The 23262-nt window shown below is 45.0% G+C and overlaps 1 pseudogene; it reads left to right on the top strand.

The window, feature by feature from the left end:
• Positions 1-850: 850 nt before the first annotated feature.
• LOC112254674 lies at positions 851-22114 on the top strand (annotated as a pseudogene).
• Positions 22115-23262: the final 1148 nt, after the last annotated feature.

Raw genomic sequence — 23262 nt, 5'->3', positions numbered from 1 at the left:
AGGGAGAGAGTCATTGAGTGAGACAGAGACTAAGGGAATGATTGAGTGGGAGGCAGACATTGAGGGAGAGAGTCATTGAGTGAGACAGAGACTAAGGGAATGATTGAGTGGGAGGCAGACATTGTGGGAGAGGGTCGTTGAGTGAGACAGAGACTAAGGGAATGATTGAGTGGGAGGCAGACATTGAGGGAGAGAGTCATTGAGTGAGACAGAGACTAAGGGAATGATTGAGTGGGAGGCAGACATTGTGGGAGAGAAAGAAGAGGGGAAGGATACATTAAGGGAGAAGGGGAGAGGTAGGCTGAGAGGGAAGTTGTGAAACGAGAGGGGGAGATGTAGTCTGAAAGAGGGAAGTTGAGAGAAGAGAGAGACAGAGGGTGACGTCACTAGTTGGATTGCAGTGTTGAGTCCTACTAACTACTATAATCCTGATTAGGGAACGCCTAACGGAAAACCCCAGGAGCCCTGAACGACAGAACGAGAAAGAAGGAGTAGAGAGAGAACGACAAGAGGCTCTCAACCACCCAGAGAGAGACAAGAGGAGAGGAGACAGAGACAGAATAAGGATTCTTTTTAATCTGGGAATTAGGAGCGTAGGAATCACAGAAACTACAGAAAAGGAACCACATAACCAGAGTAAATAGATTATTAATCTGTGTAAAAAATGTTTTTTTTAAACGGCAGAGAAGCAGGAATTTGTAGTCCCTGCATTACATAGCTACCTTCTTCATTGATTTCTTCTCATATTTCATTGCCTCATTCTGCCGACCCCTCGTACCTCACCTCTCGCCATACTTGTCATTCCCCTATAACCTCCGCCCTCTTCCCTTCCTCCCCTCTCCAGGTCAGGATGCCCACTAACAGGACAAACTGTCCACTGAAGCTGCAGTTTGGTCTGATCAATCATGAGAGTTGCTACCTCACTGCAGAGGCCTTTGGCTTCAAGGTGAGATATGTCATCTGACACAGTTTAGTCCTACTGTGTCCTGTCTAGACTGGTGCCAGTCTGGTCTGCTTTAGCCAACTCCTTTGTCCTTTTCATGCCTGAGTAGAGTAGATGCCAACCAAGTTTGTCTAAAGCAGGAAAGAGTTTGAAAGGAGGAAGACAGGAGAAGAGGATAGGACCGAGGGAGACAAGTGGAGCTATTCCCAGTGCTCTGTTTGACAGTGATCTCTCCTCCATCAGGTGAATGCATCGGGCCCCAGTCTGAAGAGGAAGCAGGTGTGGATGTTAGAGCAGGACTCCCAGGACCCCCAGGTGGTCTACTTCTGCAGCCATCTGGGCTGATACCTGGCCTCCGACAAGGATGGCAAGGTCACCTGCGAGGCCGAGGTCCAGAACAGAGACTGCCTCTTCCTGATCGCTGCCCAATCAGATGGCCGCTGGGCACTGCAGTCTGAACCCTATCTGAGGTTCTTTGGAGGTTCCTGTGACTACCTGTCCTGCTTCACCCAGGTGATGACAGAGGCAGAGCTGTAGACAGTACACCTGGCACTCCACCCGCAGGCCAACCTGCTCAGTATAGCCCGCTAGCGCTACACCCACCTGTCACCCCCAATGGTGAGATTGCCGTGGACCGGAACATTCCGTGGGGCGTGGCAGCGCTCCTGACGCTCGTCTACCTGGATAGGAAGTAACCGCTCAAGACCTGTGACAGCCGTTACCTAGTCAACGATGGGAAGCTGTCAGCGGAGAGCGGGAGGGGCACGGGGTACACACTGGAGCTGAAGTGTGGGAAGCTGGCGTTTAAGGACTGTGAGGGGAAGTACCTGAGTCCCATGGGCCCCACGGGGACACTGAGGTCTGGCAGGTGCAGCAAGCCGGGGAAGGACGAGCTGTTTGACCTGGAGGAGAGCCACCCTCAGGTGGTGCTGATGGCAGCCAACAGTAAATATGTGTCTATACGGCAAGGTAAGACATACACCACATACACAGTAGAGGAAACACAGTATGAACATGTGCATCACACACACATAAATAAACAGTACACACCTCTTACATTGTCTTTCTGTTTTTAGTTTTTCTCTCTCTCTCCTCTCTAAAACTACTCTTACAACTGCAACTACTGCTACTACTACTCCCAAATAATTCTCGTACCACTTGATACCTACTGTGGTAACTGAGCTTTCAGATGTACAGGAAAAACATTAGTGGCCGTAATGAATGTGCATGGACTCATACCACGGCCACTCGATAGGGATGTTTGACAGCCGATAGGGACTGTTCCATAATTATGGGAAATGTAGTTTTCAGGTTCCTTACCTTGTCATATTGCCTGAGGTTGGGTGTTTCCTCGAAGACCAGATGAACACAGTTGATATGGTGTCGTGTGTGTGCGTGCGAGTGTGCATGCGTTGATTGATTGTTCTGTTTCTAACATTCTATTATTGTGTTGTTATAGGGCTTTTAGTAGTAAAATTCCACTGCTTCCTTACAGTAGCTTAAAGGAATATTTTAGGATGTTGGCGATGAAGCCCTTTATATACTTGCCCAGAGTCAGATGAACTCATAGATAGCATTTTTATTTCTCTGCATCCAGTATGAAGGAAGTTAGAGGTAGTTTCGTGAGCCAATGCTAACTAGCAGTTACTTAAACTTCCAGTCATTGTGCTAACACCAGTTAGCAACGTCCTTCAAACTGCACGCAGAGACTTTAAAAATGGTATCCACGAGTTCATCTGACGCTGGGGAAGTAGAAATGCTGAAGTATCCCTTTAACTTGAATTTTTACCTTTATTTAACTAGGCAAGTCAGTTAAGAACAAATTCTTATTTTCAATGACAGCCTAGGAACAGTGGGTTAACTGCCTGTTCAGGGGCAGATTTGCACCTTGTCAGGTCAGGGATTTCAACTTGCAACCTTTCAGTTACTAGTCCAATGCTTTAACCACTAGGCTACCCTGCCACCCCAACTTTAGAGTGCTTTTGAAACCCACTGCAGAATAATGTCTCTTTCCCATTGCCCAAGCGACAAACAACTGCATTATCATAGACCCGGTAACTGATTCCAGAATCTACCATGTTATTAGTATTTCATCTGTTAAAATCGAGATTGAATATAGAGTAGAGATCGACCGATTATGATTTTTCAACACCGATTCCGATTATTGGAGGACAAAAAAGCCGATACCGATTAATCGGTCGATTGTTAGGATGCATTTGTAATAATGACAATTCCAAAAATACTGAATGAACACTTATTTTAACTTAATATAATACATCAATAAAATCAATTTAGCCTCAAATAAATAATGAAACATGTTCAATTTGGTTTAAAAAATGCAAAAACAAAGTGTTGGAGAAGAAAGTAAAAGTGCAATATGTGCCATGTAAGAAAACAAACGTTTCAGTTCCTTGCTCAGAACATGAGAACATATGAAAGCTGGTGGTTTCTTTTAACATGAGTCTTCAATATTCCAAGGTAAGAAGTTTTAGGTTGTAGTTATTATAGGAATTATAGGACTGTTTCTCTCTATACCATTTGTATTTCATATACCTTTGACTATTGGATGTTCTTATAGGAAGCCTTATGTCATTAATATGGTCGAATCTGGAAACTATCATCTCGAAAACAAGATGTATTTTATCTAACGGGTGGCATCCATCAGTCTAAATATGGCTGTTACATTGCACAACCTTCAATGTTATGACATAATTACGTAAAATTCTTGCAAATTAGTTTGCAATGAGCCAGGCGGCCCAAACTGTTGCATATACCCTGACTCTGCGTGCAATGAATGCAAGAGAAGTGACACAATTTCACCTGGTTAATATTGCCTGCTAGCCTGGATTTATATACTTCTGTGTATTGATTTTAAGAAAGGCATTGGTGTTTATGGTTAAGTACACGTTAAAGCAACGACAGTCCTTTTTCAGGACACGCTAGATAAACTAGTAATATCATCAACCAGTTATAACTAGTGATTATGATTGATCAAGTTTAATGCTAGCTAGCAACTTACCTTGGCTTCGTACTGCATTTGCGAAACAGGCGGGCTCCTTGTGAGGCAGGTGGTTAGAGCATTGGACTAGTTAACCCTAAGGTTGCAAGATTGAATCCCTGAGCTGACAAGGTAAAAATCTGTCGTTCAGCCCCTGAACAAGGCAGTTAACCCACTGTTCCCAGGCCGTCATTGAAAATAAGAATGTGTTCTTAACTGACTTGCCATGTTAAATAAAGATTAAATGAAGATGTAAAAAATAAATAATAATAAAATAAAATGAAAAAAATCGGCGTCCAAAATACCGATTTCTGATTGTTATGAAAATTTGAAATCGGCCCTAATTAATCGGCCATTCCGATTAATCGGTCGACCTCTAATCTAGAGTAAATCTTTCCAAGAATCTAGAGCAGTAGTATTATTCAAAGTCGAGGTCGCGACCCAAACTGTACTGGGGTTGCCAAATAATTAAAATAGATCTTGGAACAAACAATGTCAAAAAAATAAAAAATTAAGAGGACATACAGTATATATATACAAACGTATGTGGAAACCCTTCAAATTAGTGGATTAGTCTATTTCAACCTGTCATAGGATGCCATCTTTCCAACAAGTCAGTTCGTCAAATTACTGCCCTGCTAGAGCTGCCCCGGTAAACTGTAAGTTCTGTTATTGTGAAGTGGAAACATCTAGGAGCAACAACGGCTCAGCCACGAAATGGTAGGCAACACAAGCTCACAGAACGGGACCACCGAGAGATGAAGCGCGTAACTCGCCAAATTCGTCTGTCCTTGGTTGCAACACTCACTACCGAGTTCCAAACTTCCTCTGGAAGCAACATCAGCAGAACTGTTAGTCGGGAGCTTCATAAAATGGGTTTCCATGGCCAAGCAGCCGCACACAAGCCTAAGAGCACCATGCGCAATGCCAAGCGTCGACTGGAGTGGTGTAAAGCTCGCTGCCATTGGACTCTGGAGCAGTGGGAAAGCATTCTCTGGAGTGATTAATAACTTTTTCCCATCTGGCAGTCCAACAGACAAATCTGGGTTTGGCGGATGCCAGGAGAACGCTACCTGTCTCCATGCATAGTGCTAACTATGTTTTGGGCTAGTTAGTTCCAGTGAAGGGAAATCTTAATGCTACATCATACAATGACAGTCTAGACGATTCTGTGCTGCCAACTTTGTGGTAACAGTTTGAGGAAGGCCCTTTCCTATATTAGCATGACAATGACCCCATGCACAAAACGAGGTCCATACAAAAATGGTTTGTCGAGATCGGTGTGGAAGAACTTGAATGGCCTGCACAGAGCTCTGACCTCAAACCCATCGAACACCTTTGGGATGAATTGGAGCACAGACTGCGAGCCAGGCTCTTTTTCTTTTGCAAAGGTAGCAACAGCCAAAATAGTCCGTATACTGGCAGAGCTTAAATGCTCCAATGCCACAGACCTGGATAATATTCCTGCAAGGTTTCTTATAGATTCTGCTGAGCAAATTGGCCCTTGTATTACGCATATTGTTAATCTCTTGAACAAGGCACCTTTCCCAGGGACATGAAACAAGCTAAAGTTATACCTCTGTATAAGAAGGGAATAAAGACTGACCCTGGGAATTATAGGCCTGTATGAATATGTTAACAAACAGGGTCTAATGTATGATTTTCAGTCGGGTTTTAGAAAAACATACTCCACTGATTCATGTCTACTTTACTTGACTGACTTCATCAGGAAAGAGATTGATGAGGGAAATCTGTGTGGAATGGTACTGCTTGACCTACAGAAGGCCTTTGATACAGTTAACCACTGTCTCCTAATCTCCAAACTGGAGGCCAGAGGTTAAGCAGTATCCATCCAGGCTGGGTAAAGTCCTATTTATCAGGAAGAGAGCTGCAACGGCTTTCATCGGAAGAAGAGGAATCATCGGACCAAAATGCAGCAGGGTACGTGTTCATCTTTAATAATCGCACTGAACACTGAATAAACAAAACAACAAAAAGGAAAACCGCAACAGTCCTGCAAGGTGAATAACACTAAACAGAAAACGACCCACAACCTAAGGTGGCAAAACAGGCTACCTAAGTATGATTCCCAATCAGAGACAAAAAAAGACAGCTGTCCCTGATTGAGAACCATACCCGGCCGAAACATAGAAATACAAAAACCTAGACATACAAACATAGAATACCCACCCAAATCACACCCTGACCAAACAAAAATAGAAACATACAAAGCAATCTACGGTCAGGGCATGACAAGAGCAAGTAGTAGAGGCTAATGGTTCACTGTCCTTAGATCAGAGAAAGCCTGCAGGTCCTGATCTTTTTGATCCCTGCTTTTTAAATCTGGCAGCTGATTTCATAGCTGAACCACTTACATATCTGTTCAATCTAACCCTGGAATGTAATGAAATTCCAAAAATCTGGAAATCAGCATTTGTCTTAACACTTTTAAAAGGGGGAGATCCAACTCTTTTAAATAATTATAGGCCAATCTCAAAGCTGTCAGCCCTGGTGAAAATACTTGAAACCCTTGTGAGTGAACAGCTAAAAGAGTTTTTATTTACTAACTCTATTTTATCAATGTACCAATCGGGACTCAGGAAGAAGCTGGCCTTCTCTAGTCACTCGTAGGCTCAGGCAGTGGCATACTTTTATTTACAAAGCCATTTTGGGTTTACTACCTTTTTATTTGGGCATTTGTATTGTCCAGAAATGTGGTGGGTACTCTCTTCGTTCGCTGGACTTTATCCTGCTAACTGTTCCAAATGTCCGAACTGAATTTGGTAAAAGGGCTTTTATGTACTCTGTGCCATCATCTTGGAACGCTTTACAAAATACTTTTAAACTGGAAGAACTTGTATTTTGATATTTTTAAATCACTGATGAATGAGACTGATTCCCTGACCTGTCAATGTTTTTAATTAGCTGTTTTTGATTTTGTTATACTCTTCTGAATTCTATGGTTTTTACTAGAATACTTGTAGTTTTTCATGTTGTTTGTCTGTAATTTTTGTAATGACTTGGTGCTGCCTATCTTGGCCAGGACACTCTTGAAAAAGAGATTTTAAATCTCAATGAGCCCTTCCTGGTTAAATAAAGGTTACATTTAAAAATTAAAAATAAACTGTCTCGGCACAACCAATGAGTTGTGGCATTCCGCAGGGGAGCGTGCTTGGGTCTCTGCTGTTTTTATTGTATATTAATGATATGAAAGATGCTTGTTCTTGCCGTCTTTTTCTTTATACGGATGACTCTACACTTCTGATGTCTCACAAAAGTAAAACTATGTTGGAGAGCATACTTAGCACAGAGCTTACTAACATTAGCAAATGGCTTGGAGATAATAAGCGATCTCTGCACTTAGGGAAAACTGAAGCAATTATTTTTGGATTCAGGCCTAAATTGTGTAGGTCATCTGAAATCAGGGTGGAGTTAGGGGGTGAGGTGCTGACTACTAAAACCTCTGTAAGCTACTTGGGATGTATCCATGATGGAAGCTTGGGAGGTGTGAGTATGGCCAATAAGGTGCTAGGGAAGGTTAATGCCAGGACGAAGTTTTTGGCTAGGAAGTCCAAGCTGCTTGATAAGGACACCACGAAAGTGCTAGCTACTGCCCTCATTCAATGCCATTTTGACTATGCTAGTACTTCCTGGTTTGGGGGCTTACAGTGCCTTGCGAAAGTATTCGGCCCCCTTGAACTTTGCGACCTTTTGCCACATTTCAGGCTTCAAACATAAAGATATAAAATTGTATTTTTTTGTGAAGAATCAACAACAAGTGGGACACAATCATGAAGTGGAACGACATTTATTGGATATTTAAAAAAACAAAAACAAATCAAAAACTGAAAAATTGGGCGTGCAAAATTATTCAGCCCCTTTACTTTCAGTGCAGCAAACTCTCTCCAGAAGTTCAGTGAGGATCTCTGAATGATCCAATGTTGACCTAAATGACTAATGATGATAAATACAATCCACCTGTGTGTAATCAAGTCTCCGTATAAATGCACCTGCACTGTGATAGTCTCAGAGGTCCGTTAAAAGCGCAGAGAGCATCATGAAGAACAAGGAACACACCAGGCAGGTCCGAGATACTGTTGTGAAGAAGTTTAAAGCCGGATTTGGATACAAAAAGATTTCCCAAGCTTTAAACATCCCAAGGAGCACTGCAAGCGATAATATTGAAATGGAAGGAATATCAGACCACTGCAAATCTACCAAGACCTGGCCGTCCCTCTAAACTTTCAGCTCATACAAGGAGACGACTGATCAGAGATGCAGCCAAGAGGCCCATGATCACTCTGGATGAACTGCAGAGATCTACAGCTGAGGTGGGAGACTCTGTCCATAGGACAACAATCAGTCGTATATTGCACAAATCTGGCCTTTATGGAAGAGTGGCAAGAAGAAAGCCATTTCTTAAAGATATCCATAAAAAGTGTCGTTTAAAGTTTGCCACAAGCCACCTGGGAGACACACCAAACATGTGGAAGAAGGTGCTCTGGTCAGATGAAACCAAAATTGAACTTTTTGGCAACAATGCAAAACGTTATGTTTGGCGTAAAAGCAACACAGCTCATCACCCTGAACACATCATCCCTACTGTCAAACATGGTGGTGGCAGCATCATGGTTTGGGCCTGCTTTTCTTCAGCAGGGACAGGGAAGATGGTTAAAATTGATGGGAAGATGGATGGAGCCAAATACAGGACCATTCTGGAAGAAAACCTGATGGAGTCTGCAAAAGACCTGAGACTGGGACAGAGATTTGTCTTCCAACAAGACACTGATCCAAAACATAAAGCAAAATCTACAATGGAATGGTTCAAAAATAAACATATCCAGGTGTTAGAATGGCCAAGTCAAAGTCCAGACCTGAATCCAATCGAGAATCTGTGGAAAGAACTGAAAACTGCTGTTCACAAATGCTCTCCATCCAACCTCACTGAGCTCGAGCTGTTTTGCAAGGAGGAATGGGAAAAAATGTCAGTCTCTCGATGTGCAAAACTGATAGAGACATACCCCAAGCGACATACAGCTGTAATCGCAGCAAAAGGTGGCGCTACAAAGTATTAACTTAAGGGGGCTGAATAATTTTGCACGCCCAATTTTTCAGTTTTTGATTTGTTAACATTTTTTGAAATATCCAATAAATGTCGTTCCACTTCATGATTGTGTCCCACTTGTAGTTGATTCTTCACAAAAAATACAGTTTTATATCTTTATGTTTGAAGCCTGAAATGTGGCAAAAGGTCGCAAAGTTCAAGGGGGGCGAATACTTTCGCAAGGCACTGTATCTAAATTTATGAAGGGGAAGCTCCAGATAGCCCAGAATAAGATGCTCAGGGTAGTATTGAAGGTGAGTCCACGTACTCCCATAGGCAGGAGCTGCTTCCAGGAACTAAACTGGCTGCCTGTTGAGGCTAGGGTGTCCCAAATTAGACTAGGTTTGGTTTACAGGAGGATTTATGGTTCTGCCTGTTGAGGCTAGGGTGTCCCAGATTAGACTAGGTTTGTTTTACAGGAGTATTTATGGTCCTGCGCCCAGATATCTAAGTGATTACTTTCCTAGTGTTAGGGATACACGCAATCACAGCACCAGATCAGGTGTTGCTGATATGTGCTTATACAGGTTCAGGAGTAATGCTAGGAAAGGTACTTTCTTGTATACTGGAGCCTCAGAATGGAATGAGTTGCCTCTGCCTATAAAAACAACGTCCTCTCTGGGCAGCTTTAAAAAAGAAAGTAAAAATATGTTTGATGTCCTCTGTGCCCATATGAATAACCCCTATGATGTAACTGGAATGATGAGATAGATGTTCTTCTTTTATGTTTTTGTTTTATTATATCACTGCCATACTGTGTTCCATCTTGTCTAGCCATCTTGTCTCAAGAGGACCACAATGAAAATAAGTCCCAGACTTTATTGTATGTTATCCTCAATGATTTTATTCATGTGCATGTATGGCTTTTAAGTTTTATGTGTGTTTTCTTTTAATGGTTGAATTAATAAACTAAACTAAACAACAACAAAAAAGGCCTTATCGCCTCACATCAGTGCCCAACCTCACTAATGCTCTTGTGGCTGAATGGAAGCAAGTCCTCAGAGCAATGTTCCAACATCTAGTGGAAAGCCTTCCCAGAAGAGTGGAGGCTGTTATAGCAGCAAAGAGGGGACCAACTCCATATTAATGCCCATGATTTTGTAGATGTTTGACGAGCAGGTGTCCACATACTTTTAATCATGGGACAATACACAAATATTTTTGAGAAAGATAATTAGAAAAATACAATTTAATTGAGTAAGATCCAGATGCAGACCATGTTGAAGTAACAATGTTTATTACAGCAACAGGGGCAAAGGTACAGAACGGCAGGCAGGCTCAGGGGCAGGCTGAGTTGTCAGGTGGGTGGGTACTGGGTCAGGATAGGCAAGGGTCAAAAACCAGAAGGATGATAAAAGAGAGTCGGGAAAAGCAGCAGCTGACACAAAAACGCTGGTTGGCTTGACAAACAAGACGTACTGGCAACAGACAAACAGAAACCACAGGTAAAAAGTACATAGGGGATAATGGGGAAGAGAGGCGCCACCACCACCACCACCACCACTTGGCGTCCTACCTGGGCGCATACCTGGTTGACCGGGTGCCGACGATGGATGTTGGCAATGAAGGCTGGGTCCAGGATGTCTCTAGCGGGGACCCAGCACCTCTCCTCTGGGCCATAACCCTCCCAGTCAACCAGGTACTGGCCATCGATGACCATAGATGACCCAGGGAGGAGAGGTGGGCCTGGAAATGGGAGACAAGGGACTGTGAGACATGGGATTGATACGGGACACATGAAAGGTGAGGTGAATACGAAGGGTACGGGGAAACAGAAGACAAAACAGCAGAGGGACTAATGACCTTGGAGATGGGGAAAGCGCTGATAAACCGGGGGGAGAGTTTGTGAGCCTCCACCAGGAGGGGCAGATCCCGGGTGCAGAGCCATACCGTCAGCCCGAGATGATACCAGAGGAAGCCGGGGTCCGATGGAGATCCACTTGTCGTACCTGGAGAAGGTCGTGAGGAGGGCCGACCGGGCTCTCCTCCATGTACGACGACAGCGGCGGACAAACATCTGGGCAGAAGGTATGCCGACCTCCTCTTCCTGCTCAGGGAAGAGCGGGGGCTGATACCCCAGAGAACACTCGATAGGGAGAAAGGCCCGTAGGAAAGGGTGTTGTGGGCATATTCGACCCACACAAGCTGCTGGCTCCAGGTGGTGGGGTTGGCGGAAATCAGGCAGCACAGGGTGGTCTCGGGGCCCTGGTTGGCTCGCTCTGACTGGCTGTTAGAGACCATGTCCACGGGCAGCCCATGGATCCAGAAGATGTGCTGCACCATGAGCTGGGCCATCTCTTTTGCAGATTGTGCTTTTTTCACAAATGCGCTTTGTTAAATCATCCCCCATTTGGCGAAGTTGGCTGTCTTTGTTAGGAAGAAATGGTCTTCACACAGTTCGCAACGAGCCAGGTGGCCCAAACTGCTGCATATACACCGACTCTGTTGTACAGAACGCAAGAGAAGTGACACAATTTCCCTAGTTAAAAGAAATTCATGTTAGCATGCAATATTAACTAAATATGCAGGTTTAAAAATATATACTTGTGTATTTATTTTAAGAAAGGCATTGATGTTTATAGTTAGGTACACATTGGTGCAACGACATTGATTTCTTTGCGAATGCGCTTGTTAAATCACCCATTTGGCGAAGTAGGCTGTGATTCAATGATAAATTAACAGGCACCGCATCGATTATATGCAACGCAGGACAAGCTAGAGAAACTAGTAATATCATCAACCATGTGTAGTTAACTTATGATTATGTTAAGATTGATTGTTTTTTCATAAGATACGTTTAATGCTAGCTAACAACTTACCTTGGCTCCTTGCTGCACTCGCATAACAGGTAGTCAGGCTGCCACGCAGTCTCCTCGTGGAGTACAATGTAATCGGCCATAAACTGTGTCCAAAAATCCCGAAAACTTGAAATCGGCCCTAATTAATCAGTCATTCCGATTAATCGGTCGACCTCTAGTTGAGTCCCCGGTAGTCAATTCATGGGCGCAGGTTCTTGTCATTTTTCTCCACAAAGAAGAAGCCTGCACCGGCGGGAGAAAACGAGGGACGGATAAATCCAGCAGCTAGGGATTCCACAATGTAGGTATCCATAGCATTAGTCTCCAGTCCCGACAGAGGGTACAGACGTCCCCGGGTGGCGTGGTGCTAGGGAGAATGTCAATCCCACAGTCATAGGGTCGGTCCAGCAGAAGCGACGTGGCCCGGGCCTTGCTGACCTCCCGAGGTCCTGGAACTCCGCAGGAATGGCGGAGTGGTCCGGGGGACCTTCCGAGCCCCGAGGAAGATGTCACTGGGAAGTTGGTGCTGACTTCAGGCAATGGGCGTGGCAGAACGGGCTCCAGCCCATGATGGCACCAGTAGACCAGTTAATGAGGGGATTGTGTCATTGGAGCCAGGAGAATCCCAATACCACGGGAACCAGAGGGTACTTGATGAGCAGGAACTGGATAGCATCGCTATGGTTCCCTGACACCCATAGGTGAATGGGAGTGGTGTTCTGGGTGACTCGGGCCTCTAGAGCGCCCGTCCAGTGCTCTAGCGTCCAATGGAATGGAGAGGGGCTGAGTGGGGATGTTCAGCTTGGACGCCAGGGTAGCGTCCAAAAAAACTATTGTCGGCCCCGGAATCAATGAGAACACAGAGAGATTTGGACTGGTCTCCCCACAGCAGAATGGCATGAAAATGGGTGGAAGCAGGAACGTTCTCCATATGGCCCACCAGAGTCCTTGCTCCTGCCGGTGAGCCTGGCTTCTTTAGAGGACAAGAGGGCATGAAATGACCAAGAGTCCCGCAAAACAGACAACTGTTCATGTCGATCCTGTATTTCCGTTCCGCTGGCGACAGCCCAGCTCTACCTAGTGGCATAGGCTCAGGAAGCGGTGATTCGGACGTTTTCGGCAGCCCTCGGGGCAGGTCAGGAACCTTCAGATCCTCTCGGCAACAAGACCGTCAGGAGCTTCCAGGTTGACTCGGAGGCAAGGTGGGATCCCTGGGCATGAGAGCAAAATCGAATTCCCTCTCCCGCCGTCGTTCCTGTAGTTGCCCATCGATTTGGATGGTCAAAGCGATAAGGGAATCGAGATCCGTAGGTAACTCCCGAGCAGCAAGCTCGTCCTTGACCACCTCCGAGACGCCTTGCAGGAACATATCGAACGGTGCTTCCTGGTTCCAAGCACTCTCCGCTGCCAACGTGCGGAAATCCATCGCATAGTCAGCCATACTGCAGACACCCTGCTGAAGTTAGATTAGCCTTTGGGCAGCTTCTCTCCCTGGAGAATGGGGCATAAAAAAACTTCTTCACCTCTGCCATGAATCCCTCCAGACTAAGGCATATGGCCGGCTGCTGTTCCCATACAGCAGTAGCCCAGGTGAGAACACTCCCTGACATCAGCGTGATGAGATAGGCTATCTTGGAGCTATCCGAGGGGAAGGAGAATGGCTGAAGCTCGAAAATGAGGGCACACTGATCTAGAAATGCCTGATAGGAGCTCGACTCTCCATTTAAGTGTTCCGGGGGGGTAAACGGGGCTCCTGAGTTGGCGGAGTGGCCGATTGAGGCGGCACTGCCAGCAGCTGGATTACTGAGGTTTTACTGAGGGGCTGTGGGATTACCACCGTGGTAGGCTGCCCCCCAGACAACCCACTGAATTGCTCCAGCAAACCGTCCAATGCCCGGTCATGCTGTTCAGCCAACATTTGGACCCCCTCCATAAGGCCACGATGCAGTTCCTCATGCCTCCCTATGGTAGCTCCTTGGGAGGATATGGCGTCGCGCAGCTGGCCCGGGTCTGCTGGGTCAGTCATGGCCAGTTAGTACAATCAGGTATCAAGGTAAGACCCAGACGCAGACTGTGTGAAGTAACAATGTTTATTACAGCAACAGGGGCAAAGGTACAGGACGGCTGGCAGGCTCAGGGTCAGGTCAGGCAGAGTGATCAGGCGGGTGGGTACAGGGTCAGGACAGGCAAGGGTCAAAAACCAGGAGGATGAGAAAAGACTGGGAAAAAGCAGGAGCTGACACAAAAACGCTGGTTGGCTTGACAAAAAGACGAACTGGCAACAGACAAACAGAGAATACCGGTATAAATACACTGGGGATAATGGGGAAGATGGGCGACACCTGGAGGGGGTGGAGACAAGCACAAAGACAGGTGAAACAGATCAGGGTGTGACAGTGTCATTAGATTTGGGGTGGGGTTGCGGGGGTCCCCCGCTGAAGTTTGAATACCACTGATCTGATGTTCAGTGTACAGTCTGTGTGTTTGATGCTGGGGTCTTTGGCCCATGCCTCTTGCTCTGAGGTAAATATGTGTTACTCCAACCTGAGGGTTGGAACAGTAGCTGTGGTTCATTGTTCCTGGTTAGTGCTGCTATCTGCAACAACCAAATGGCTGAGTGAGACGAGCAGAAAGTGATGACCTCGAGGCCTGAGGAGTACAGGAAACATCAGGGAAGATATGCCGATGACCAGTGGTGTAGTGGAGGGTAAACGCAAATGCACGCAGTTTACACACCTTTTTTTTGCCCGGACAGTTTACCCACCTGTTGCAGAATAATGTATAAAAATATAAGGAGTGTTACTTTTTTTTCAACAATCAGAGTTTACCCACCTGTTTACCCACCTGTTCACCCACCTGTTTCCACTACATGTCTCTACATCTCTCTACCCCCAAGCCATAAGACTCCCGAACAGCTAATCAAAGGGCTACCCAGGCCCCTCTTTTACACCCCTGCTATTTTCTGTTTATTATCTATGCATAGTCACTTTAACTCTACCTACATGTACATATTACCTCAATAACCCGCACATTGACTCTGTACCGGTACCCCCTGTATTTAGCCTCGCTTGTTATTTTACTGCTGCTGTTTAATTATTTGTTACTTTTATTTTATATTTTCTACTTATTGATTTTTTACTTAACACTTATTTTTTGAAGTGTTAAAGTCTTAAAGTCTTTAAAGTCTTAAAGCATTGTTGTTAAGGGCTTGTAAGTAAGCATTTCACTGTAAGGTCTACAACTGTTGTATTCGGCTCATGTGACAAATAAAATTTGATTTGATTTACTAGTGCTGACAGACACTCATACGGGGTACACACAAGATTTCTCGCTCGCAGACATACACATAAAAACTCTCTCTCTTTCTCTCCAACACACCATGTATTGGTGAGTGGTGAGGTGTAGATTGTGTTAAATCATTTATAGCGCCAGGGCGGTTGATCATTGAAGGCGGGGAGTCTGTTTTCAGAAATCCAAGCCCTGCTCTAATTCAAGCTCTGGGTCTCTGGCCCACACCACACAGCCAGGAGCAACTCAGCCCACAAATTAGAAAGTCAGCTGGGTCAGTCAGTCAGCCACAGACACCAGCCCAGGGATGGAGATCAAGGAGGTTGAGAGGGGAACCCGGGGAGAGAACTGGGAAGAGAATAAAGGAGGAGAGGGAAGGGTAAGGGAGGAAAAAAGGGGGCATGGTGAGGTGGGAGAGAAAGGGGAAAGATGAGGGTTAGAAAAGGAGAGACTGTAGGGGAAAGCAAGGGAGAGGGTGGTGAGAGAGGGATAGACTGTATGCATAGGAGAGAGAACAGAGAGGAAGAGAGAGAGAGAGAACAGAGTGGAGAGATAGCAGAGATGATGAGAGAGAGCAGAGAAGAGGAGAGAGAGTAGAGAGGAGGAGGTAGCAGAGAGGTGGAGAGAGAGATAGGGGAGAGAGAGAACAGAGAGGAGGAGAGAGAGCAGAGAAGAGAGAAAGAGAGCAGAGAGGAGCAGAGAGAACAGAGGAGATGAGAGAAAGCAAATAGGTGGAGAGAGAAAGCAGAGAGGAAGAGAGAGAGAACAGAGAGGAGGAGAGAGAACAGAGATGATGAGCGAGAGAACAGAGAGGAGGAGAGAGAGCACAGAGGAGGAGGAGATAGCAGGGTAAGAGAGAGAGGAGAGGAGGAGGAGAGAGAGCAGAGAAGAGGAGAGAGAGAGCAGAGAGGAGAGCGAGAACAGAGGAAGAGAGGGAGGAGAGAGCAGAGGAGGAGATAGAGAGAAAGCAGAGAGGAAGAGAGAGAGAACAGAGAGGAGGAGAGAGCAGAGGAAGAGAGAGAACAGAGAGGAGGAGAGAGAGAACAGAGGAGGAGAAATAGCAGAGGAGGAGAGAGAGCAGAGAGGAGGAGGAGATAGCAGAGAGGAGGATAGAGAGAACAGAGAGGGGGAGAGAGAGATAGCAGAGAGGAGGAGAGAGAGAAAAGAGGAGGCGGTATAGCAGAGAGGAGGAGGAGATCGCAGAGAGGAGAGAAAGAGCAGAGAGGAGGAGAGAGCTATCTATCTCTCCTTTCAGAAACTGACTTTATACTTCTCTCTCTCTCTTCAATCCAACTCCTCTCTTTTGGCTTCTCTCTCCTGCCTTCCCTCTCTCTTTCTGTTAACGCGTCCATGTGGTGTGTGTGCATCAAATATGTTATCATGTCTGTCATCACCTCTCTGTACTCCCTGGGGTACAGTGATCTGCTCTGGCCGGAAAATGAAAGCGAGACGAACGCTCAAATACACACACACACAATCAGGTCGGCTAGTTCAAGATTACAACAAAATTGCTAAACGTCTGGGCATCCCCTAGTAAAGGTGTGAAACCACTGCCCTGGGCTGTGTAGCAGTCAGTGTGCAACACCAGGCCACCATCCAAATGGCAGCATCTGGTATGCTGGACTAACCGTGGTGTCAGCAACGCCTTTCAAGATATCAGATAGGTATATCATCTTCTATTAATGGCCCCTGATTCCTGTCTTCTTCCTCTCTCATTCTGTCCTCCTTTCTCTCCTCTTTCTCTCTAGATGGGCTGTAGTGTGATCACAGCTGAGCTCCGTAAACTGTTATGGTGATGGTGTGCTGTGAAATGGACAATAAAGCATGACGCACTGCTGAGATGAGAATCCCATCAAACAAATAGAGGAGAGGTTTTTACACTCCTATACTGGGGGATAGATAGGCTTAGTTGCTTTAGAAACCTCAGTGTAACTTAGGAGGACCCCAGTGTATGAGACTGGTTAGTCAAGTGAAGGGGCTGGCAGAATCTGCCTAAATCAAGTCACTTTTTATTTGTCACATGCGCCGAATACAACAGGTGTAACCTTTACAGTGAAATGCTTAAGTGTGTGCATGCCTGTGTCCGTTGGTGTGCATGCAAATTAAAGCTTGCGTGTCGGTGGTTGGTGGTTGGTGTGGAAGCGTCGGCCTCTCCCACTGAGCATGGACCAAACAATCTGCTCTTTTTTGCTTATTCTTTTTTTCCCTTCCCTCTTTCATTTGGGGATTGGATGGATTGGCAGATTGGCACTCCAAGGCTGCTTAGAGCATGGCCCCACTGGGAAAGAGAGAGGGGGATAGATAGAGATGGGAGGAGGAGTGGATGGGGGATAGATAGAGATGGGAGGAGTGGACGGGGGATAGATGGGTAAGGGATCTGTGTCATTAAAGGATTAACAAAATAATTTAGGGATATTCTGGGATACGTCTAATGTTGGCATGAGCCCTCCACAATCTTTTTCACTGGGGCGTTGTTGTGGTGTTGTGCTATTGTTTGTTTCCTAATACAAACCACAACATGGATACCACGAATAAGACTAACATTTTGTGTTGAACATTAATTAAGTAATGGGTTAATTGGTTACAGCATGGCCAAATCAAACTGCCTGTTTTGGTCACAAAGGGCTAGTGATGTGTGTGTATGTGTGTATCATATGTGTGCCTTTGTCTATCAAAACTTGAAACTAATGCCCAATGTATATTGTCACCTCATATTCCGTGCATATACTGTTGTTTACTCACTGTGTATGTACAGTGGGGCAAAAAAGTATTTAGTCAGCCACCAATTGTGCAAGTTCTCCCACTTAAAAATCACAAGAACGGTGAGCAAAAATCCCAGAACCACAAGGGGGGACCTAGTGAATGACCTGCAGAGAGCTGGGACCAAAGTAACAAAGTCTACCATCAGTAACACACTACACCGCCAGGGGCTCAAATCCTGCAGTGCCAGACGTGTCCCCCTGCTTAATCCAGTACATGTCCAAGCCCGTCTGAAGTTTGCTAGAGAGCATTTGGATGATCCAGAAGAAGATTGGGAGAATGTCATATGATCAGATGAAACCAAAATATTACTTTTTGGTAAAAACTCAACTCGTTGTGTTTGGAGGACAAAGAATGCTGAGTTGCATCCAAAGAACACCATACCTACTGTGAAGCATGGGGGTGGAAACATCATGCTTTTTGGGGCTGTTTTTCTGCAAAGGGACCAGGACGACTGATCCGTGTAAAGGAAAGAATGAATGGGGCCATGTATCGTGAGATTTTGAGTGAAAACCTCCTTCCATCAGCAAGGGCATTGAAGATGAAACGTGGCTGGGTCTTTCAGCATGACAATGATCCCAAACACATCGCCCGGGCAACGAAGGAGTGGCTTCGTAAGAAGCATTTCAAGGTCCTGGAGTGGCCTAGCCAGTCTCCAGATTTGAACCCCATAGAAAATCTTTGGAGGGGGTTGAAAGTCTGTGTTGCCCAGCAACAGCCCCAAAACATCACTGCTCTAGAGGAGATCTGCATGGAGGAATGAGCCAAAATACCAGCAACAGTGTGGGAAAACCTTGTGAAGACTTACAGAAAACGTTTGACCTCTGTCATTGCCAACAAAGGGTAAATAACAAAGTATTTAGATAAACTTTTGTTATTGACCAAATACTTATTTTCCACCATCATTTGCCAATAAATTCATTAAAAATCCTACAATGTGATTTTCTGGATTTTTTTTCTCTCATTGTGTCTGTCATAGTTGAAGTGTACCTATGATGAAAATTACAGGCCTCTCTCATCTTTTTAAGTGGGAGAACTTGCACAATTGGTGGCTGACTAAATACTTTTTTGCCCCAATGTATATACTGTATTCTCAACATAGCTCATCCTAACATACCTTCTATTGTACATACCACTTTTTCCCCCCCAGATTCTATACTGTCTATACACACCATGAATTTATATTCTAGATTCTGACACATTCTATACTGTCTAAACATACAGTGTATTTATATTCTGGATTCTGACCCATTCTATACCGTCTAAACATACCATGTATTTATATTCTGGATTCTGACACATTCTGTACTGTCTATACGTACCGTGTATTTATATTCTGGATTCTGACCCATTCTATACTGTCTAAACATACTGTGTATTTATATTCGGGATTCTGACACATTCTCACTCTAATATAAATTCTATTGCACTGTTTGAGCTAGTAACATAAGCATTTTGCTTCACTTGCTATAACACCTGCAAATACAGTATGAATACATGACCAATAAACTATGATTTGATTGGATGGACCTGTTTCAAGCCACATGTTTTTGTAGGTCAGTTGGTAAAGGCCTCCTAAAAAAACGTGCTATGTCGCTAAAGTACGGTTTTGGGTAACTAAGGTGGTTTTCAACCCAGAGAATAAATAAGGAATGTACAGTATACTAGTGAATGGCTTTCAAGCTCTACTAAACTATACTGAACAAAAATATAAAAGCAGCATGTAAAGTGTTTGTCCCATGTTTCCTGAGCTGAAATAAAAGATCCTAGAAATGTTCCATGCGCACAAAAAGCTTATTTCTCTCAAATGTTGTGCACAAATTTGTTTACATCCTGGTTGGTGAGCATTTCAACTTTGCCAAGATAATCCATCCACCTGACAGTTGTGGAATATCAAGAAGCTGATTAAACAAGATGATCATTACACAGGTGAACCTTATGCGGGGACAACAAAAGGCCACTCTAAAATCAGCTATTTTGTCACCCACACAATGCCACAGATGTCTCAAGTTTTGAGGGAGCGTGCAATAGAAATGATGAGAAAGGATCTGTACACAATTCCTGGAAGCTGAACATGTCCCAGTTCTTTCATGGCCTGCATACTCACCAGACATGTCACCCATTGAGCATGTTTGGGATGCTCTGGATTAACATGTACAACAGCATGTTCCAGCAACTTTGCACAGCCATTGAAGAGGAGTGGGACAACATTCCACAATCAGCAACTCTATGCAAAGGAGATGTGTCACGCTGTATGAGGGAAATAGTGGTCACACCAGATACTGACTGGTTTTCTGATCCACACCACTATATATATATTTTTTTAAGGTATCTTTGACCAATGCACATCTATATTCCCAGTCATGTGAAATCCATAGATTAGGGCCTAATTAATGTAATTTAATTGACAGATTTCCCTATATGAACTGTAACTTCAGTAAAATCTTTTAAATTGTTGCATGTTGCATTTATATTTTGTTTCAGTATGTAATTAATGTTAATGCAATTAGCATTCGGCATAATGGACAGAGGTTTTTAACAGTATAGTGGGTCATCCACAGGTGTGTGTTTAAGAGTGTGTACCCATAGATTTCAGACAGCCTGTAATGAGGCCTTTTAGGACTAGGCTTCCCGCTAGCTGGACAGCTTCCGGTGAAACTGGAGGGCGCACAATTCAAATAAATAATCATACAAATTATGGATATTAAACATTTAGTTACAAATAAGTGTCTTATATCAGTTGAAAGCTTCATTTCTTGTTAATCTAACTGCACTGTCCGATTTACAGTAGCTATTACTGAGAAAAGATGCCATGCGATTGTTTGAGGATGGCGCCCCACATTTAAAAAAAAAAACACTGTCACAGGTTTCATAAATTTACAAATAGCGATTAAATATTCACTTACTTTTTGAAAATCTTCCTTTGATTTGTCATCCAAAGGGTCCCAGCTATAACATGTAGTGTTGTTTTGTTAGATAAAATCCTTCTTTATATCCCAGAAAGTCTGTTTAGTTGGCGCCATCGATTTGCGTAATCCACTCGTTAAACATGCAGAGAAAGGAATCCGAAAATCTACCCCTAATTTTAACAAGTTTAACAAGTCAAAATAAGTTTCTATTTACTCCTCAGATATCCTAAAATGTAATCAAACTATAATATTTCTTACGGAAAGAGGAATGTTCAATAGGATTTTAGCAGGTGCGTCCTGTCTTAATGGTGCAAGCAAACAAGAATTTCCAAGACTGTGTCCCTGTACTAAAACTGATATTTCTTACTTGTTTTTGAAATTGCAAGCCTGGAACCTTGAACATAGACTGCTGAAACCCTGTGGAAGCCATAGGAATTGCATCCAGGGAGCTAATTTTCAAAATGACCTCATATTTGCCATTCTAAGAGGATGGTCTTTCAACAACAAAAAAATTGGGTTGTTTTCTTTGGATTTTCTCCTGTCATATCTATTGTGTTATATTCTCCTACATTATTGTAACATTTCCACAAACTTCAAAGTGTTTTCTTTCCAATGGTACCAATTATATGCATATCCTGGCTTCAGAGCATGAACAACAGGCTTTGGGCACGTAATTCAGGTGGAAATTGAGAAAATAGGGGCCTAGCCCTGAGAATTAGGGTATCAATGAAACATTCAGATGGATTGATTTCGGACTGAACATATAATAAAAATAACTTAACTGACACCTCTGGCCCCACCCAGGAGTGAGCATCTCAGCCAATCAGGAGGACGAGACGGACCTGGAGACGTTCCAGATGGAGATAGACAAGGAGAGCAGGAAGTGTCTGTTCCGGACAAATCAGGGGAAATACTGGGCCCTGGTGGCCAATGGAGGCATCCAGACTACAGCCACGGAGAGGTAACCCTAACCCTAGCTTCAGCTGCAACCCTAACCCTATCTCCAGCGACAACCCAACACCTAGCTCCAGCTGCAACCCTAACCCTAGCTCCAGCTGCAACCCTAACCCTAGCTCCAGCGGCAACCCTAACCCTAGCTTCAGCTGCAACCCCAACTCTAGCTCCAGACTCAACCCTAACTCTAGCTCCAGACTCAACCCCAACTCTAGTTCCAGCTGCAACCCTAACCCTAGCTCCAGACTCAATCCTAACCCTAGCTTCAGCTGCAACCCTAACCCTAGCTCCAGACTCAACCCTAACTCCAGCTGCAACCCTAACCCTAGCTTCAGCTGCAAATCTAACCCGAGCTCCAGACTCAACCATAACCCTAGCTTCAGCTGCAAACGCTAACCCTAGCTCCAGCTGCAACCCTAACCCTAGCTTCAGCTGCAAATCTAACCGAGCTCCAGACTCAACCATAAAGCTTCAGCTGCAGCTAACCCTAGCTCCATACTCAACCATAAGCCCTAGCTCCAGCTGCAACCCTAAACGGCCCAGAACCCTAGCTTCAGCTGCAACCCTAAACCTGGCTCCAGCTGCAACCCTAACCCTAGCTCCAGCTGCAACCCTAACCCTAACTTCAGCTGCAACACTAACCCTAGCTTCAGCTGCAACCCTAACCCTAGCTTCAGCTGCAACCCTAACCCTAGCTTCAGCTGCAACCCTAACCCTAGCTCCAGCTGCAACCTTAACCCTAGCTTCAGCTGCAAATCTAACCTGAGCTCCAGACTCAAACCTAAACCTAGCTTCAGCTGCAACCCTAACCCTAGCTTCAGCTGCAACCCTAACCCTAGCTCCAGCTGCAACCCCAACCTAGCTCCAGCTGACCCTAACCTAAACTCCAGCTGCAAACCCTAGCTCCTTCAACCAGCTGCTCCAACCCTAGCTCCAGCTGCAACCCCCTAGCTTCAGCTGTAACCAGAACCCTAGCTTCAGCTGCAACCCTAAACCTGGCTTCAGCTGCAACCCTAACCCTAGCTTCAGCTGCAACACTAACCCTAGCTCCAGCTGCAACCCTAACCCTACAGCTGCAACCCTAACCCTAGCTTCAGCTGCAACCCTAACCCTAGCTTCAGCTGCAACACTAACCCTAGCTCCAGCTGCAACCTTAACCCTAGCTTCAGCTGCAAATCTAACCTGAGCTCCAGACTCAAACCTAAACCTAGCTTCAGCTGCAACCCTAACCCTAGCTTCAGCTGCAACCCTAACCCTAGCTCCAGCTGCAACCCCAACTCTAGCTCCAGCTGCAACCCTAACCTAAACTCCAGCTGCAACCCTAACCCTAGCTCCAGCTGCAACCCTAACCCTAGCTCCAGACTCAACCCTAACTCCAGCTGCAACCCTAACCCTAGCTTCAGCTGCAAATCTAACCCGAGCTCCAGACTCAACCATAACCCTAGCTTCAGCTGCAAACGCTAACCCTAGCTCCAGCTGCAACCCTAACCCTAACCCTAGCTTCAGCT

This window comes from Oncorhynchus tshawytscha, linkage group LG27, assembly GCF_018296145.1.
Source record: "Oncorhynchus tshawytscha isolate Ot180627B linkage group LG27, Otsh_v2.0, whole genome shotgun sequence".
Taxonomy (NCBI): domain Eukaryota; kingdom Metazoa; phylum Chordata; class Actinopteri; order Salmoniformes; family Salmonidae; genus Oncorhynchus; species Oncorhynchus tshawytscha.
The sequence above is the reverse complement of the archived record's forward strand: the minus strand, read 5'-3'. Positions and strand labels throughout refer to the sequence as shown.